Raw genomic sequence first — 17069 nt, 5'->3', positions numbered from 1 at the left:
TGGTAGCCCCTGTGTTGCACTCAGTTACTGGTGAGTGGTAAGCATTTGATAAATATTACCTTGAAATAGAAGTGGATCAAAAAAATAACAATTGTGGGGCACCTGACTGGGTCAGATGGTAGAGCATGCAACTCTTGATCTCGGGGTTGTAAGTTCGAGACCCACGTTGGATGTAGAGGTTACTTAAAAATAAAATCTTTTTTTAAGTAGGCCTCATGCCCAGCGTGGAGCCCAACACAGGGCTTGAACTCATGATCCTGAGATCAACACCTGAGCTGAGATCGAGAGTTGGACGCTTAACCGACTGAGTCACCCAGGTGCCCCATAAAAATAAAATATTTTAAAAAATAATAATAACATTTATGAGTGCCATATATTACTTTGAAGTTTACTTTTTTTTTTTTTTTTAGGAACACAAAAATAGAATGTTATGGAAAATTCTGAATTTCCCCAAAATGTTCACCCCAGAGCCACCTGGTGGTCCATATGGTATCTTTATGCATTTTAAAGAAACAGCCCCGTCCGTATGGCAGGAGGATGCAGCCCTCCCCAGTGTACCTGCCTGGCCAAGCAGAGCGTGAGCTGGCTCTCAGCCTCCTCTTCTTGACAGCATATCACAGGGCATGGCCTGTCCCCCTGTGTTTGGCAGCCCTGCTCAAGTCCAGTTGAAAGTTTGCCAGGCACTCACACACGGGTAAGTAGGCTGCGGTCGTGAGCCTAGGAGCCTTTGGTACCAAGAACTTATTCTTTATTTCTTGGTGCTTCTGAGCCTGAAATGGAGAGTCTAGTCTTTGAGTTCCACTGCTGAGTCTGAATCCCAGCTGTGCCGCTCACTAGTGAAATGACCCCAGTCAAGTGACACAGCCTCTCAGAATGCTCAGTTTTCTCATTTGCAAAATCAGGTTGCTGTGAACTTAATCGGGATGGTGTGTACACAGTGTGTAGAACGGTACTGGGCACGTGGATGTGCCCGTCAGGTGCTGTGGGCACAGCATGTGGCTGGCATAGGGGGTGAATTTCCTCCTGTCAGTTGAGCAGGTCTCGTTGGGGACATTGATACACTTGTGGTGGGATGTCAGTGTGACACTACACCAGCCCTGAGGAAGGCTGCCCAGAGGGGTGCTCGAAAGAGCAGGGGACAACAGCATAGTTAGAAGTCATGGGCCAGTGCATGTGCACAACATAGCTCAGTAACTTTTTTATACTACACCCACATGTTAACCACTTTGAAGTTTTAGTATTTTTTTTTTGTTGTTATTTTAAAAGTTTGTTTCCAGGGGCGCCTGGGTGGCGCAGTCGGTTAAGCGTCCGACTTCAGCCAGGTCACGATCTCGCGGTCCGGGAGTTCGAGCCCCGCGTCGGGCTCTGGGCTGATGGCTCAGAGCCTGGAGCCTGTTTCCGATTCTGTGTCTCCCTCTCTCTCTGCCCCTCCCCCGTTCATGCTCTGTCTCTCTCTGTCCCAAAAATAAATAAACGTTGAAAAAAAAAAAAAAATTTAAAAGTTTGTTTCCAGCTTAGCCTAAGCACTCAAGAGACAAAAGCCAAATCCCTGGAGTTTAAACTATTTAAGAACAAAATTCATCTGAGTAAATTTTAAAGATTTTATTGACTTTATTCCATAATTTGTGAATTGAGCAGCATCCAATCTAGCAGATAAAAAAAAGGAGCGCCAAAGCACTATGCAAGGCAAGAGATTTTATAGGCAGATGGGAGCAGAATATGGAAGTTACACTAGGCAAAGAGGCAGATTGGTTATTGCAAGGTTACTCTCCATATAGCGGACGGCAGGGCCTTATTAGCAGGGTACTTAATGCTGATAAAAGTTGATTCGTGATTGACTGGTTTAAGATTCCATTTCTGGAAGAGGTGAAACTAAGTTAAGTTTCAGTTTGGTGACATGGGGCTTAGCTTAGCATAAGGAATTCCATTTTGGGCCTGTTGTCTATAACAGAACAAAGCATATCAGGGCATAAAGGGTTGCTCTTCTCCCTTTTTTTGAGCCAAAGCAGTAATAGTAAGCCATTTCTCAGTGTTTTGAAGCTGCGTTTCAGTGTTTTAACTTGTTTGGGCAGTGACAACTTTGTGGGCAATAGATAGATGGCCCTGGCTTGTCTTATCCGGCTCAGGTTTAGGCTAGCAGTGTTGACCTGGTGTGTGTGTGTGTGTGTGTGTGTGTGTGTGTGTGTGTGTCCTTATACCATGTCAGAACAGCCTTCTTGGCTTTTTTTATGTTCAACAAACATACTCACACCTTTTAGCATAGGTGACAAATAGCAGGGCAGTTTCTGTTGACCTAATGCTGGATCCAGAAAGCTTGGTAACAGTGCCCAGTATAGTAGGCTTTAGAAAGCTTAATGTTTGGGTGCTTTTTGTTTTTGCATTCATTCAGTAAAGGTTTGTTAGCACCTGTTCTGTGCCAAGTACAGTGCCAGGAGCTAAGGATACTGGTAGACAGTCTTAGCTCTCATAGAATTTATACTTTTGTGGTAAAGGCACACATTTGTCAATGTTTAATTACAGTTGTAACGAGTGCTATGAAAGAAAAGTATGCTGAGAATAGATAACAGATGAACCTAATTGAGGGGGAAAGGATTGTTGGATAGAGATAAAAGAGGACTACTGCCTGGGCTGGAAGGGCATTCTAGGATGCAGAAGCAAGACCCTGAAGTGACAAGTTCCTAGGCATATTGAATGAACAGAAAGAAGGCTGATGCACGTTAGAGTGGCAGGAAATGCGGTTAAGTCGCAGAGGACTTTATAATCCTTGGTAAAGATATTGGAATTTGGGAGAACCTGGGGGGCTCAGTGGGTTAAGCATCCGACTTCGGCCCAGGTCATGATCTCATGGTTTGTGGGTTCCAGCCCCGCATCGGGCTCTGTGCTGACAGCTCGGAGCCTGGAGCCTGCTTCGGATTCTGTCTCCCTGTCTCTCTGCCCCTCCCCCACTCATACTCTGTCTCTAAAAAATAAATAAACATTAAAAATTAAAAAAAAAAAAAGATACTGGAATTTGGATTTAGGGTTTTAATGAGCCTCACTGACCACCTCTCAGTTCTGTGTTTGTGGGGGACTCTGCCGTCTGCCATGGGGAAAGCTCACACCCAAAGTGACCCTCCCCTGGAGATTCTCTTTTGCTAGTGCTCCCCTGATGCTTCATACTCATTGCTCTCATGCTGTACCCTGACTGATAGGTCTCTAGCATGAGCTTCATGATCCCTGAGACTGCATCATGCCCAGTCCTCTAATGAGCGGGTAAATCTAAATACTCATTGGGGAGGGGAAGCAAATGAAAATTCATTTTCCTGATACATACATACACTTCAGAGTAACAAATCCTGGCTGTGCAAATCCTTGGTCTTTGTCTTCTGAGTCCTTGGACTGAATAGACTTTTAGAAAGCAACTTCTTTTAATATTAAGATTTTAAGTTGGCCACACGTGGGTATAAAGCCTTGGTGTTGAGTGTTTAGCAAATTCTGGGCTGTGGAGCAGGCACCATGACTGACTGTGTTACGTGTTCAGGTGGCACCTAGAGAATGCCTACTGCAGCACCACTGTTTGCCCGGCCAGCATGCAGAGTCCTAGGCCGGGGCCCATTACGTGTAGCAATGCTCAGGTTGCCCTGGTGACTGCTGCCCATGGCAGGGTGTCTGCTTACCTTAACTCCGATCCTCAGCTGCCCTTCTTGGCTACCACTCTTGACACATTCTGCTTCATGACAGGCAGCATTTCTTTGTTACTTTTTTTTTTTTTAAAGCTTATTTATTTTGAGAGAAAGAGTGCACAGGAGAGGCAGAGAGAGAAGGAGAGAGAGAATCTCAAGCAGGCTCCACACTGTCCATGCAGAGCCCAATGTGGGGCTCAAACTCACAAAATGTGAGATCAAGACCTGAGCCCAAACCAGGAGTCGGATGCTTAACCGACTGAGCCACCCAGGTGCCCCTCTTAGTTACTTCCTGGTGTGTGATCTAGGCTGGCTGCCCCCAGTGGTTCTAGCTCTTGAATCTTGGCCTGGGTCTCTTCCTGCTATGGGCTTCCACAGTAGTGATCCCATACAGTACGCCTGCTGTTTGTACTCGGTGCAGGGCAGTTTTGTGCTGCTCTGTCTTCACTCCTGCTGTGTGTGCACGCGCATGTGAGGCGGCAGTAGAGCGCGGGGGACTGAGCACCGTGCTGTCATCAGAAGTGACAGCTCTTCTGTAAGCACGGTACTGATCTGGGCTCAGTTTCCACTCGATACCGTGGGCACGATAATATCAGCTTCCATATACTGAGCACAAACTCTGTTTGTTAATTCACTTAACCCTGTGAGTATATAGTAATATCTCCACTTTACTTTCCCACTGCCCAGGATGCTGAAGGGGATTAAAAGAATTAATATTTGGGGTGCCTCGGTGGCTCAATCAGTTAAGTGTCTGACTTCAGCTCAGGTCATGATCTCTTGGCTTGTGGGTTCGGGCCCTGCATCGGGCTGTGTACTGACAGGTCAGAGCCTGGAGCTGCTTCGGATTCTGTGTCTCCCTCTCTCTCTCTGCCCCTCCCACCCACCTCAAAAATAAATAAAATGAAAAAAAAAAAAAGGATTAGTATGTGAAGTGCTTTGCAACCTGAAATACATCAGATAAAAGCAATTTTATCCTAAATTGATTAGGGAAATTCAAACAGATGGGCATTGTATGTGGCAGTATTTATGGTGCCTACCCATGTCTAATGCTGATTTAGAAACATGTATCTATTTACAGTGTGGATTGTTTATTCAGTAAGTGAGTATTTACTGAGGGCCTACTATGTGTCAGGCACTTTTCTAGGTGCTTACGATACATCAGTGTAGAACATCAAAGTTTACTGCCCTTGTGGCACTTCAATTCTAGCAGGCAGATGGACAGTAAGAAGTAAAGGGGTAAATTGCGTAGTATATTGGAATGTCATGGGTACTGTGGAAAAAATAAAAGCAGAGCAGGGTACAGGGCATCGGGAATGCAGGGGAGGGGGGCAGGTTGCTCTCTCAATCAAGGGGAGCCTCGTTCATGTTTTTTATGCCTAGCCATTTCATGTAGTCATTCAGCAGATGTTTCCTGAGCACCTACCATGTGCTGCATCCCGTAGACATAGCAGTGAACAGGACTCACAAGGTCCTTTCTGTCCCGGAGCTTACCTTCTGGTGGGCAGAGCAGACAATGCACAAGCAGGCAAACGCATGTGATAATTGCAGGATGAGGTAGGTGGTATGAAGGAAAACCAGGCATTATGAGGGCAAGTGAAAGCAGAATCAGATAGAGACTTGGGGTGATCCCCCCGGATGACACTTGAGCTGGGCCTGAAGCATGAGAGTGAGCCAGCCCTGGGCAGTACTGGGATCAGTGTGTTTAAAGGCCCTCAGGGCTGGAAGAGACCTGGCAGGTGGAGTAAGCAAAAGGAGGCCTATGTAGTGAGCACAGAGAGTGGGGTGGAGGGGAGCAGGCAGGTCTGGAGAGAGCAGCCGGGACCTGTGGACGATACCGGGCCTTGCAGGCCACAGTGAAGCTTCTGGATTTTGTGCTGATGTCTGGAGAACACCGCCAAAGGGTTTTAAGCAGGGGTGGACTTGATCTCATTTGTGTTTATGAAAGACCATCCCGTGTACTGTGTGAAGCATGGACTGCATAAGCAGTCCTCTCCAGACCACCAGCTGAGCAGGACATGGTCAGTTCTCAAGCTGATTCCAGCCCACACTCACTGAACCAACCCCACCGTGTGCTGAGTGCTGCTCTTCATGCTGTGTGTGTGTGTTGTGTGCTCGCTCCTTCCTGCCCAGTTTCTGGCTCCTCCAGAAAGAACCAGTGTAAACTGGGATTCCTTGTCATTCAGTAGTCCTGAGAAACCTGGGGGACAGAGGGAGCAGGGGGTGGAGAGGGAAGGTGCCAGGGGAGCTGGGTTTAGATGGTTTAACACCAAAGCAGCAGTTAGTGTTCAGTCCATCTTAGTTCTTGTGACCAGCTGGAGGGTCATTGTTGTTCAGTAGCCAAAAATTTCTGACAGTTCTTCCTTGTGTCCTTCCCAAGAGGAAGCAGTCACCTGAGAGGAATAGGGCCATTAAATCAGTTGGTCCTTCAGGCTTCCAAAATATTGGTATTTGGTTTTTTGAGACCAGTTCTTTATGATAAGCTCACCTGGAAATGAGAAGTCCCAGAGGACAGGAACCCTGTTCTGGTCTTTTTGGTAACTTGGTTCCTGCAGCATTCATATTTAAAATGCCTCCTGCATTAGGGACGCTGAGTGTCAGTGGAATTTGGTTGAGATCAGGAACAAACACAGCACCGGAGGGCTTAGAGGTACACTCTCTAAGCAAGCAGATATCTGGGCATGCATGATCCTGAGATGAACCCAAGGTACATGGACTTCCCTGAAATACTGTTGTGTTTCAAAAAGGAAAAAGAAGCCAAGGACCTTTTCCCCCTTTCATCTTTCCAAACAAGCAACTTGAAATATTTAACTGAGCACATTGCATCATTCATGAATCTGATAATGCTCGTTCTTACAATCCATATGCACGCAACTACAAGTCTAGAGACCAGATGTTTACCTTTTCAAAAGAATATATTCAGGTGAGGTTGTTCAAGCCAGCCTTTCTCTGTTGAATACACCCTGGAAGCTTCCTGGTGTTAGCCTTTCGAACGGCCTGAATTTCAGTTGAAAAAGCAAACTTTCCTCACCTCACCATGCTTTCTTGAATCTGATAGTTTAAGTGCGTTAAAGTCTGATAAATGCAGCTCTTCTCTACCCCTTTTTGGACTGCGTTTAGAAGAGAAATCAAGAGGATTTTCCTTTTCCTAGACATAGCCGAACTCTATAAAGGGCTTCTGTTTTGTAATCTGTTTTTGAGATCCGATGCGTGTGTTTCTAACACCTTGTCATGTGAGGGTGTGACGTAGTCACCCAACAGGACTGTGAGAAAACGTACTGCAGGGATGTGTGTGGGGTGGTGGACCGGACTCACTGAAGCTGTGTCCTTTGTCGGAACACTCTCTGCAGGGACTAGCAGACCCGTGTGGTAGTTTTCACTTCGATATGGGCCCCTCACTGCCCCAAAATGGACTGTGCATTTGACTTTTGCAGAATTCCAGGTCAGTATCCTAATACAGTGTGTTCTTTTTTTAGTTGGGTTTTATTTCTAAGTTTCTTTTTATAGAAGGAGCTGTGCAGTAGACAGACGCAAAAGTTGCTCTGTTGATTCAGTTTTGTTGTTCTGTACGTTAGGAATTGGGTGGTGGCCAGCGGCTGCAGGAGGGCCTTGGGCCTTCTCCTCCGATCAGAAGATTTAGAAAAATGGGCCTCAGTCTGGCCCCGGAGAGTAGCCTTACTCGACGTTGTATTGCTTCACTCTTTGTCATGTCTTAAAGATTTACTAATAAAAGTACACCAAATTTATAGATATGTTATTGATTAATGAAGAGGTTTTCCAAGATTTTTTTGTACCATGAGAGTTAAAATCTATATGGAAACTCTCATTTTATGTTTTTTGATTTCTGCATATTTCAGTAAAGTTGCCTTGACTAATTGAGGAGGGAAGATTTAATTAAGCTGGAGGGGCGCCTGGGTGGCTCAGTCAGTTAAGCATCTGATTTCAGCTCAGGTCATGCTCTCACAGTTCGTGGGTTTGAGCCCCATGTCTGGCTCCATGCTGACATCTCACAGCCTGGAGCCTGCTTCAGATTCTGTTTCCCTCTCTCTCTGCTTCTCCCCTACTTGTGCTCACTTGTGCACGCACTCTGTCTCTCTTCAAAATAAAAAGATATTTAAAAATATAATAAACTGGAAATAGAGAGTATTAGTTGGTCAGATCATTGCTAAGGATTGTTTCCCTTTTTAAAAAAAATTGTTAATGTGTATTTTTGAGAGAGAAAGTGTGAGCAAGGGAGGGACAGAGAGAGAGAGAGGGGACAGAGGATCCAAAGCGGGCTCTGTGCTGACAGCAGACAGCCCAATATGGGGCATAACCTGAGCCAAAGTCAGACACTCAGCCAACTGAGCCACCCCGGTACTCTTCCCCTTTTTTAAAGTTCAGTTGTAGAATGAGTGAACCAGTGCCTAAAAGCAGTCTCCAGAATCTAATGGGGTGGGGGCTAATTCAATAGATGAATGGTTAGAATTGTTATGGGCACACAAAATTCTGTGAGCAAGCTAACCTTTGAGATTTGGAAGGCAAGAATGCGAGCAGTGCTAGATTGTGCAAACATAAGACGGGCCACAGTCCTGCAAATCAAGGAACAGTTGTCACCTGAGCACCTATAGTGCGGAAGGCCTGTTTGGCCCCCTGGTTTTTCAGCCATGCTCAGACTCCAGAGGTTTTAGTAATGACTTCAAGCTTGGGAAATTCATGACAGCTATAAAATATGTGTCTCTGTGACTGTGGGTATGTCAGTCTGTGTTTCTGTATCCCTCGGTCTCCTTCTCCTGGGGATTTCTGCTTGTATTTTACTACATTCTCATTCACTTTGTCTCTCGTTCTTTTAAGCCTATATCTGATTTCTCTTATTGAGTAAAATAATTTTTAGAGAACTTAACAATCATTTTGAACATCTTCTTATAGGTTAGAGTAGCATTTCTCAAATGTTTTGGTCCCAAGACCTCCTTACACTCTTAGAAATCATTGAAGACCCAAAGAGCTTTTGTTTATCTGACTTAAATAACTATCAATATTTGCCATATTCAATATTTAAAAGGAGATTAAAAACAACAACAACAATTAACTCGGAACACCTGGGTGGCTCAGTCAGTTAAGCATCCAGCTCTTGATTTCAGTTCAGGTCATGATCTCACAGTCATGGGACTGAGGCCAGCATCAGGGCTCAGAATTGTCACTCACCCCTCTCTCTGTCCCTCCCCTGCTCATGCTGTCTCTGTCTCTCTCTCAAAATAAACAAACATTTAAAAAATAATAATCACGATTCATGAAAAATAGCTGTGATAAACAGTCATGATTAAATAACATTTTTAATAACATTTAAAAAAATAAATTTTTCTAAGGCAAAAAAATGTAATGAGAGTGGAATTATCTTACATTTTTGCAAACATATAATGTTTAGCTTGATAGAAAGGCAGTCAGATTTTCATATTTGCTTCTGAATTCAATGAACAAGTATGTTGTAGTTGAAGTATGTGAAGAAAATCTAGCCTCATACAAATAGGTCGTTGGAAGTGGGAGATGTTTTCTAATAGCTTTTCATTTAATTGTGGATATTCCTTGATAATACACCAAAACTTGACAGGTAGTTGGTTTTTTTAAAGGTTAGCTGTGACATGGAACTTGAACCAAAGCAACGAACTTTCCATATGTTGTCACAGTTAAATCTACTGATCTTACACCTTTTTGCCTGTATGTGCGTGGTTTTTTGTTACAATATTTGGCAAATGTTAGTTCACTGAGCTATGCCTGTCTTCCAAACTCATTGCACGATATACAAAAGTCACATTCATTAACATCACCACCAACCTCTGTAGAAAAATCATTATGTATTGAGAAATGTAGAGCTCATGGCGGTGAATGCCAAAGTTTGTGTTAAATACCAAATTTTCCAGAATTGCGATTTTCATCTGAAAGTCAAATTTTATTACTGGGAACAAAATGGCTACTTCCTTGAAGTGACAGTCCCGCTTAGTTCATTTTCAAGAAAATGTTTGCCCAGATATCCACATCTGAATAACCATAGTTTGTCTGTCAGTCGTTTTTTAATGTAAAAATGGTGTTCCATGAAAAAAAAGTTGGCTAGTTCAGCTCACAACTCTAAGAACCACCCAAGTGCTCAAGGCAGACATTGGTTTTTCAGTGCACTGGAAGTATTTTGTGTGTACCTCCCATTTTATCACACAAAATAGTAAAAAAAAATGTATATTCAGTAGCCAAGATTTAATAAAATTAATAACTTTTACCTTCTTATCTGGGTGTTACTGGCTTGATGCTTGCTACAGTGCTGGCTCTTTTGCCCATCATTGCTTTTGTACCATTAATGCACATATTAGCATGGCTGGGGGTTGGGGGTGGGGAGGCAGATGACATCTTTATGTTATTATGAAAATAGTTTTGACCTCATGAACCTGCTGAAAGGGTCTTGGGAGACTCCAGGTCCATGAAACACTTGGAGCCAACTGCCACATTAGGAGGAAACTAGGAAGAAAATGGACAGGAATTAATCTTTATTTTCCTACTTACTTTTGCTGTCTACAGAGTAGAATTTGGGTTCATTTGGTTCTAATTTTGAAAGCTTTAAATCAGGAACTTTTCTAAATACAGGGTGTAATTTAAGCTGTTTGCTGCTCAGGGTCTGAAGAGCCAGCTCCTCTTGCTTATTGTCACCATCGTCGACAACGTACTGTACCCTACAGGTGTCGCGAGAATAAAGATGAGTTAGATTGACCTTGCACTCGAGGAGCAAATAGGGAAGAATAGAAACATGAACAAATGCATAACACTTCACGTTTCATAAAGGTGGGAGCCAGAATCTAGGCGTTCCAGAAGACGAAGGGTGCCCAGGTGGGCTGTCACCTGAGATGGGTAAGTTTAAGGAATTGCCAGGCAGAGGAGCTAGAGGCTAGGGTAGAAGAAACTCAAGAGGAAATAATTTTTCTCCTAGAGGTTTTATACAGATGTAGTGTACAGATCTTCCAAAGTTAGAAAAAAGGTATCCATCTAAGGAGGATGCATGCTGTGGGTGCCGTAGGTGCATCGATGTGGGGGAGGGGAGGCTAGGACAGAGAACAGGACTTCTGCTTTGTACTTTAATACACTTCTGCACTGTTTGAATATTTTACCATGAGCATAGATTGATTTTATTGTTTTAAATATAGTTCATCCTAAAAGCTGGTGAAGTGGGCGCCTGGGTGGCTCAGTCGGTTGAGCAGCCGACTTTGGCTCAGGTCATGAACTTGCTGTCCGTGAGTTCGAGCCCCGCGTCAGGCTCTCTGCTGACAGCTCAGAGTCTGGAGCCTGTTTCAGATTCTGTGTCTCCCTCTCTCTCTGACCCTACCCCGTTCATGCTCTGTCTCTCTCTGTCTCAAAAATAAATAAGTGTTCAAAAAAAAAAAACAATTAAAAATAAATAAATAAATAAATAAATAAATAAAAGCTGGTGAAGAAGTGGTAATTTAATCTTCAAAAGTATCTTATTTAAGTGTCCATCTTTGCATTATATGTATGTATATGTGTTAGATAAGGTTGAAATATGGCAGGAGACGAAAGGATCAGAAGATTCTAAATATGTGAATGAACTAGAATTTCCCAATGGCATTTATATAAAGTATAATTATAAAGTATGTTTATCATACTTTCTGTAAACATACACATATGTACTTGTACTATAATACAGAATTTTATGTTTACGTAGAGGTTTATGTTTTATTTTTATATATAGACATATATACATATATATACACATGTATATATATGAATATATGTATAAATAAATAAAGGATGAATATTCATCCTTATTTCCTCAAGTGCAGTCCCAATGTATACCTGTTTCTCTAGCGTAGTTATTAGCTGCACTCCTTTTGTCTTTCAAATGTCCACGTATATGTGTATGTACACATAGATATATGTGTATATCACATGCTTATGTTGTATATATACATATAGATATCTATATGTGTGTTTTTATAGATAAATATGACTGTGTAAGTATTTTATATAGCATATGCTCATATATTTATAAAGTCACTTAATTATCTAATTACAAATTAGTTTATGTGGGGCCTGGGCAGCTCAGTCAGTTGAACGTCGACTCTTGATTTCAGCTCAGGTCATGATCCCAGGGTTGTGGGATCAAGCCCCACATCAGACTCTGGGCTAAGCACAGAGCCTACTTAAGATTCTCACTCTCTTTCCCTCTGCCCCTCTCCCCCACTCTTGGGCGCTGTCTCTCTAAAATAAAAAATTAGGGGCGCCTGGGTGGCTCAGTCAGTTAAGCATCCAACTTTGGCTCAGGTCATGATCTTGTGGTTCATGAGTTTGAGCCCCGCATCTGGCTCTGTGCTGACAGCTCAGAGCCTGGAGCCTGCTTTGGATTCTGTGTCTCCCTCACTGTCCCTACCCCGGTTGCGCGCGCTCTCTCTCTCTCTCTCTCTCTCTCTCAAAAATAAATATTTAAAAAATATGTAAAATTTAATTTAATTAAAAAAAAAAGAAATGTAGGTAGGCCCACCAAAATTTTTGCATCTATAACATTTGTTGTTAGCCTTTTTCATGTTTGTCTATCCCATCTCAGTAATACTACTGAGAGAAGTGAATGTATTACATGAAGCTTGCTGTTTAGAAAACATTTTAAAAAGTTACATGTAAATTAAATCTCATCTCCTTTCCATCCTACATTTCTTTTTCTGAGGTCTTTTGTGGGCTTTCCATTGGCAGGAATTCCTAAGGCTTAAGTGTTAAGTTACTCTCTATAAAGAAATAGTGTAGAGGAGGTCAGTTAACTTTTTTAGGTCAAAGAATACTGTTTTTGCCGAGGATGACTACCCCCTCCACCCCAAACACACAAAAACTCACTTATAAGTCTGAATTTTAATTTTGGGGGGATCTTTAAAGTAAGTATGTATGATAAGATCTGTGGGTCTAATGTTATTTCCCTTTATGTTCTTATCAGTCACAACAAAGGAAACCAGCTAACGGGGCCAGGCTGGTCAGGTTACAGAGAGAAGTCACTTGGCCGTAAGAGCATGGGCAGGCAGTGTGTGAGTGCAGGTGGCTGTGATGAGGGGACACAGCTATGAGGCACCCAGTCCTTCTTGCCAGGCGGACAACAACCATTTTGCCCACTCTTCCTGTTGTTCAAAAAAGGTATATTGGTTTTTATGTTAAATCTTACTCTTTTCTTAAATTTTTTTTTTCAACGTTTATTTATTTTTGGGACAGAGAGAGACAGAGCATGAACGGGGGAGGGGCAGAGAGAGAGGGAGACACAGAATCGGAAACAGGCTCCAGGCTCTGAGCCATCAGCCCAGAGCCCGACGCGGGGCTCAAACTCACGGACCGCGAGATCGCGACCTGGCTGAAGTCGGACGCTTAACCGACTGCGCCACCCAGGCGCCCCAAATCTTACTCTTTTCAATGTCAGCCCAGTTTAGTCAAAAACGTGGTTCCAAAAACCAGATTGGTCAGAAAAACCTGTGGGGGCCAGATTTACCTGTGGCCTACTGTGGGTCTGTGGGTCTACAGACTTTGAAGTGATTTCTTTATTGCCCTTTGAACACGTAGGATATGGCTTTTAGCTTTGGCACCATCTGAGATGACCCCGTGACTGTGGTGGGAAGTGGTTCAGGTGGGAGGTAAAATCAAAAAGGAGGTTCTAGAGGGTTCTAAAGTCTTAAAGACTTTAAGGTCCACCTTCAACAACTTTCACTGCTTTTTCAATTTGTATTTGCAGATTTAGATTCTTTGAACTGTTACACTGACTCTTGGATTATAAGCTTTTTGAGGGCATGAAACTCTGTGCCTCTTTCTGAGTGAGGTTCCCTTCCCTTTGTTTAGATCTGCAGAACTAAATTCTACCCTCAAGATCCACTACATGGCACTTTCTCCTCCAGGGCTTTGACGAGTGTCTCCCTGTGCCTTCCCTCACCCCTATTCCCAAGCTCCTCCCCAGAATGCCACTGCCTTCTTCCAACCTGCCTGCTTGTGTGATTCCACACATTTGTGTGTCTTTGTTATGAGCGTTTCATAAGCACATCTTATACCCCTTGCTGCACCACAAAGCTTTGAAGGCAGAATTTGTATATATTTTATGGCACAGGGTTTTAGTGTCAGCCCACTGGGCCTGGTTCTAGCTGGTTGATAAAAACTACTTGAAGAATCTCTGAGACAAGGTGGGAAAGAGACTCATCAAGTTTATGTGTTGTGTCTTTTGAATTTGGTATCATATTAATGTTTTCCTTATTCACTAAATCAGTACAAATACAAAACATACAGAGGTGCCTGGGTGGTTCAGTCAGTTGGGTGCCCAACTTCGGCTCCGGCCCTGATCCCACAGTTCATGGGTTCGAGCCCTGCATCGGGCTCTGTGCTGACAGCTCAGAGCCTGGAGCCTACTTCGGATTCTGTGTTTCCCTCTCTCTGTACTCCTCCCTCCCTCTCTCTCTCTGTCTCTCTCAAAAATAAATAAACATGAAAAATATTTTTAAAAAATACATTGGATTCCAGGGTCTTTCCCCAGCTGTTCTAAACCAGAATTTCTGTGGGAGCAGGGGAGGGGAAAATCTATCAATTTATACTATTTTAAAGCTTCCCAGGTGACTGTGATGCATAGCCAGGTTTGGGAACTACTGTCCCAAAGCATATAGTAGGTATTCAGGAAACATCTGTTCAAATGTGGAATGAACTCTTGTCTTCCTGTAACGTTTAGTCTGATACCATGTACTTAACAGTTGTTCCATAAATGTTGGTGGAGGGAATGAAAATCTATTCTAAGTCCAGATACCACCCCCCACTCCCTTCCTTAGCTGGTGGTAGGGCTGTCTGCTTGCCCCCGCCTCTCACTCTGTCTGGATGGATGGGCTGCTTCTCAGCTGGACCATGGATGGCCTACCCACCTGGTCTCCTGCAGCCAGCTTGCCCCTCCTCTCTGATTGTTTCAGCACACGGCAGCCTGAGTGAGTGGGGTTTGTTTTTTTTCCAGGTCAAATCTGGAATAGATTATGACTTTCAGTGGTTCCCTCTTAACCTAGAATATAAAATTTACCATGAGGAGTACTTTAGAGTCTTTATGACCCTTCCTTTCCTAGCCCATGTCATTCAACAGAAAGGTGTTGAGGCCTGCCACATGTCTGGCACTGCTGGGGATCCTGGGGACAGACCATGTGCACACGCTGTCCCGCCATCACACAGACCCACTCATCAGTCTCTGAGTGCATATACCCTTTCATCATTTTTTGTTTGTTTTGCCTGTGGTGTTCCTTCTGCTTAGAATGCCTTTCCCACCCTCCTGTTTTTTTGTTTGTTTGTTTGTTTGTTTGTTTTTTATTTTATTTTATTTTTTCAATATGTGAAGTTTATTGTCAAATTGATTTCCATACAACACCCAGTGCTCATCCCAAAAGGTGCCCTCCTCAATACCCATCACCCACCCTCCCCTCCCTCCCACCCCCCATCAACCCTCAGTTTGTTCTCAGTTTTTAAGAGTCTCTTATGCTTTGGCTCTCTCCCGCTCTAACCTCTTTTTTTTTTTTTTCCTTCCCCTCCCCCATGGGTTTCTGTTAAGTTTCTCAGGATTCACATAAGAGTGAAACCATATGGTATCTGTCTTTCTCTGTATGGCTTATTTCACTTAGCATCACACTCTCCAGTTCCATCCATGTTGCTACAAAGGGCCATAGTTCATTCTTTCTCATTGCCACGTAGTACTCTGTTGTGTATATAAACCACAATTTCTTTATCCATTCATCAGTTGATGGACATTTAGGCTCTTTCCACAATTTGGCTATTGTTGAGAGTGCTGCTATAAACATTGGCGTACAAGTGCCCCTGTGCATCAGTACTCCTGTATCCCTTGGGTAAATTCCTAGCAGTGCTATTGCTGGGTCATAGGGTAGGTCTATTTTTAATTTTTTGAGGAACCTCCACACTGTTTCCCAGAGTGGCTACACCAGTTTGCATTCCCACCAACAGTACAAGAGGGTTCCCGTTTCTCCACATCCTCTCCAGCATCTATAGTCTCCTGATTTGTTCATTTTGGCCACTCTGACTGGCGTGAGGTGATATCTGAGTGTGGTTTTGATTTGTATTTCCCTGATCCCACACTCCTGTTTTATTGATTGATTGATGCCAAGCTTTCCAGGGCCCCTGTAAATAACAAGTTGGCCCTTCATCCTTTAACACTTTGTACGTACCTTTAGTATAAAGCCTACCATCATGGATTGCAATTATTAGTTGACACTTCTCTTTCTCCCCCTAGACTCTGAGCTCCTTGAGGAAAGAGACTTGTCTCCTATTCCTCAGTATTTCCAGCTCTGAGTACTGTGTCTAGCCATGTTAGACAGTAACACATGTGCTGGGGAAGAGTGACACAAGAATGAAGTTTTTATGTGTGTGCCAAGAATTTAGATTGAAGTGCTGCATAGTTACTCTGATTATAAAAGGATTTCTGCCACACTGTGGTAGATCATCCCCCTTTTGAATAGTGTCGTACGTGGATATTCCATAGTTACAACAGTGTGTTAATGACCTATATAATGATGCTCTCTATTAGATGCATTATTCTAACTGTGAGTATGATTAAGATATTATTAAATGTGGGGGCGCCTGGGTGGCTCAGTCGGTTGTGTATCTCACTGGCTCAGATCATGATCTCATGGTTCATGACTCACATCAGGCTCTCTGCTGTCAGTGCAGAGCCTGCTTCGGATCCTCTGTCCCCCTGTCTCTCTGCCCCTCCCCTGCTCGCACTCTCTCTCTCTCTCTCAAAAACAAACGTTAAAAAAAGATATTATTAAATGTTAACATTTGGCCTTTTACTAACCATCCTAATTGAACAGCCTAAGAGAAGAATCAGAGAATCTTACAGAAGTGAGGGGGTGCTTATCATCTAACATCCTGGAGTGTTCATTGGCTTGATGTGAAATACTGTATTCCCCAAGTGGAGGTAGGGCCTAGTGGGAGTTTAAGAGTGCTGTGAGTTGGAATGTTTTGGAAGAAGCAGTAGTTTTGAGGTGGAAGGCCAAAACAGATGTCAGCATGGAACTAAACTGAGAGGGAAACCACCTTTTAAAATCATATAGTATGTGTTTTGCCAGATCTGAGACTATCCAGTCAGGCTGGATAAAGAATTGAAATAACGTATGGGCTTCAGAAAAGCCAAACAGGATGTGAATAAATGAGGCAGGAGAGAAAGTGGATCCTCCAGGGGCCCAGAGCAGAGAACTCATGGAAGGCAAAAGAAGCATCAGCAAAATATGTCATTGATCTGTAACCAATGAAGAACGGACTCCTGCCACCTGTTCAGGGGTGACCCCCTCTCCTTCAGGGGCATAGAGGAAGCCGTAGGTTCCATTTCGTTTAATTCCATTTCTATTTATAGACTTAATCCCTCACATTTCTAAAAAAGAT

General features: G+C 43.3%; 1 protein-coding gene across 14 annotated transcripts in view; it reads left to right on the top strand.

The window, feature by feature from the left end:
• ZBTB38 (zinc finger and BTB domain containing 38) overlaps positions 1-17069 on the top strand; it is a 172493-nt gene that overhangs the window by 115042 nt on the left and 40382 nt on the right. Inside the window, exon 1 of one of the 14 annotated variants that reach the window (XM_045503466.1) lies at positions 6686-7101. The exons of 12 other annotated variants lie outside the window; for them this stretch is intronic. The gene's annotated coding sequence lies outside the window, so the exon portion shown is untranslated. Of the gene's footprint in view, positions 1-6685; positions 7102-13471; positions 13480-17069 lie in introns of those variants that run through there. One more of the 14 variants, XM_045503467.1, reaches the window with a different exon arrangement.

Source organism: Leopardus geoffroyi, chromosome C2 (genome assembly GCF_018350155.1).
Source record: "Leopardus geoffroyi isolate Oge1 chromosome C2, O.geoffroyi_Oge1_pat1.0, whole genome shotgun sequence".
NCBI lineage: Eukaryota > Metazoa > Chordata > Mammalia > Carnivora > Felidae > Leopardus > Leopardus geoffroyi.
The sequence above is the reverse complement of the archived record's forward strand: the minus strand, read 5'-3'. Positions and strand labels throughout refer to the sequence as shown.